Raw genomic sequence first — 3,293 nt, forward strand, 5'->3', positions numbered from 1 at the left:
TTCTTCCAACACAGATTTGTTTGTTCTTCTAGCAGTCCATGGTACTATCAATATTTTTCTCCAACACCATAACTCAAATGCATCAGTTCTTCTATAGGACATTGATAGGGGTATGTTTTGAAGTCCCATGATATATAAAATGTCAGGTAAACAACTCATTGGTTGTTACTGTGCATGTTAGGTGGACCAGATCTGGCCTCAGCCAGTTCTACTACTCTAGTCTCCTGCTTTTCTTAATTAATCAGGAAGCTGGACATTTGCTAAAAAGGGAACTGCTTTAAAACAGAAAGTTTTACTATTCTAAAACAGTTATCAAAGATGACAATTAATTTGCAGACCACACTCCCACGAAGTTTAAAGATGCTAACTTTGAGTCACACCCTCAAGATACTGGCCACCTTAATTCTGTTTCATTAACATAACGGACACCTCACTCCAAAATGGGTATTCAGAGCCACAGGCTTAGAGGCTAGGATTTACAATACAACACAGAATGGAGGAGAATGGCTAGAAGGGCCTTATTAAGTAATGAACTGCACTGCACCTTTAAGTGCTAGTTCCAGACACTCTTCAAGTCTTATTTAAACTGTTTTCTGTGTATGGCACTCCTGACCAGTCCTTTGTCTGTCTGTCTTCTTCAGGATTTCTATGACACTATTTCACCCTCCACTTCTTTTTAATTTTCAAGATCCCTCACTGGATTGTCTTTTTCTTGCCCTTAAGAATCAGAAATGTCCAGAATTCTGTCCTTGGACCTTTTCTCCTCTTCAAGATACTCTGAGTGATATCATCTGTGTGCTTGTCTTCCCTTCCCAATAATCCACTAATAACTCCCAGTGGTCATATGGGAAAGGAGGACTCATACATAAACCTTTCTAATGCAAGCTATTATTCTGAGCTCCAGGTCCTGTTCCCAATACACTGTAGACATTATCTGGAACTGCTAAGGCATAACATACTCAGGACAATGATCACAATTCAGTCAGCCAAGATATTCTGGATTCTTCTCTCTACGTTATTTTGCCTTATTCCTTCTGTTGGCTTTTCCTTTGTTATTGAATAAAAATCATTTCAGCAAAGGTAGCTCAATTGAATGATTTAGTAAAATCTTATTTTTAAATCTCATGACCACTGTTCAGGATTGTTGAAGAAAACAGAAGCAGTGCAATCTCCATGAAACAATGCTATCAAGTTTCTTTTTCTACTCATCACCCACCACTCCTAGTGTCTTCTCTGTGATCTTTAGCAGGCAGAAGGGCCACCATCTGCCACTGCGGATGTCAGCTTTCCCAATCAAACACCAAGATTTTAGGATTATACCTCTTCCTAGGGTACATCAAGTCCCTTTGTAACTCACTCTAGAGGAAGCAGCTATTCATATTGAAATATAGCCCATTTTCAATAAAAATGAACTTCATATCAAATAAAAATATCACGTCACCCTTAGAAACCCTACACAGGGTCGCTATGAGTCAGAATCGAACCAACAGCACTTAACAACAAATCCACTAGTTACTATGCCTTTCTGACAGTCAAGGAAACGTCTATTCATCCCTACAACTTCTCTCACTAACTGAGTGACGAGTTCCAGTAAGGATAAAACACATCATTTTATGCATGAACACTTCTACACTTGCAAATACTTTCACACAAAGTTCTTACATTCTCTATTCTACTCTACTCTCAAAGCTGAACTTTCCCATCAAGTTCTAAAAAGAAACTCTGTGATCCTGGATACACTAATCTCTGAAAAAGTTACTTGCAGCACACATAGATCTCATAGTTGCTATTAGGATGCTTGTATTAAAGAAAGAAACACAATTGACTTCGACTCCTACAGCGGGTATTGAGAATTCCTCAGACAGTACTGTAATGGGGAAAACTGCTGTTATTGGTGGAATTTAGACTTCCGGTTTAGTGATGGTTAATTTTATGTGTCAACTTGACTAGGCTATCATTTCCAGCGGTTTGACCAACCACTAGGCTAGTTGCAGTTCTGTAACATAATGTTGTAAGGTGCCAGCAAGTTGGTACCGATTCATATTGACCCTACACACACAACAGAACAAAACAATGCCCTGTCTTGTGCCAGCCTTACATTCACTGCTACCCCTGAGTCCATTGCCGCTGCAACTGTGCAATCCATCTCATTCCTCTTTGTCTCCAGCCTTCCACTTTACCAAGCATGATATCCTTCTCCAGGGACAAAGATGTCAGTTTAAGGACTAAGATGTGCCTGATCCAAGCCATGATATTTTCAATACCCTCAAAAATCATATGCATGTGAAAGTTGGACAGTAAATAAAGAAGACCGTAGAAGAATTTATGCATTTGACTTATGGTATTACAGGAGAATATTAAAAGTACTATGAACTGCCAGAAGAACAAACAAGTCTGTGTTGGGAGAAGTAGAGCCAAATGCTTCTTGGAAGTCAAGATGGCCAGACTTGGTTTCTCATATTTCAGACAAATTACTAGGAGGGAACAGTCCCTAGAAACCCACATAGGGTCGCTATGAGTTGGAACCAACTTGACAGTACTTAACAACTTCAGTCTAAAATTGATCAAACATGTAATCAAGATGTATTATAGATAATTACTGGTGATTGAAATGCAAAGGTTGTAAACAAAGAGATCAGTAGTTGGAAAATATGGCCTTGGCAATAGAAATGATGCTAGAGATCGCATAATAGAATTTTGTAAAACCAAGAACTTATTCATTGGCTTTTTAAAGCAACATAAAAGGTGACTATATACATGGACCTAACCAGATGGAATACACTGGAATCAATTGGCTACATTTGTGATGAGGTGAAGTTGTTGTTTTTAAATGCCATCAAGTCAGTTACTTGATTCATAGCAACCCAGTATAGAGTTTCCAAGGAGAAGCTGGTGGGTTTGAACTGCTGACCTTGTGATTCAAATCGACTTGCTTAGCCTACAGTGCCACATACAGAAACTCAATATCATCAGTCAAAACAAAGTCAGGGACCAACTGTAGGAAGACCACCAATTGTTCATATGCAAGTTCAGGATAAAGCTGAAGAAAAGTAAAACAAGGCCATGAGAACCTAAATATGACCTTGAACATATCTCATCTGAATCTAGAGACCATCTCAAGAACAGATTTTTGCATTAGACACTAATGATCAAAGGCCAAAAGAGTTGTGGGATGACATCAAGATCATCATATAGGAAGAAAACAAAATATAATTGAAGGACTTTCTCCTGATCAACAGAATGGCATTGCAACTACCCCAATTGACACTGAATGGGGTCTGGCTTGAGCTTCC

The sequence above is a fragment of the Chrysochloris asiatica genome, unplaced genomic scaffold (assembly GCF_000296735.1).
Source record: "Chrysochloris asiatica unplaced genomic scaffold, ChrAsi1.0 scaffold00004, whole genome shotgun sequence".
Classification (NCBI taxonomy): Eukaryota; Metazoa; Chordata; class Mammalia; order Afrosoricida; family Chrysochloridae; genus Chrysochloris; species Chrysochloris asiatica.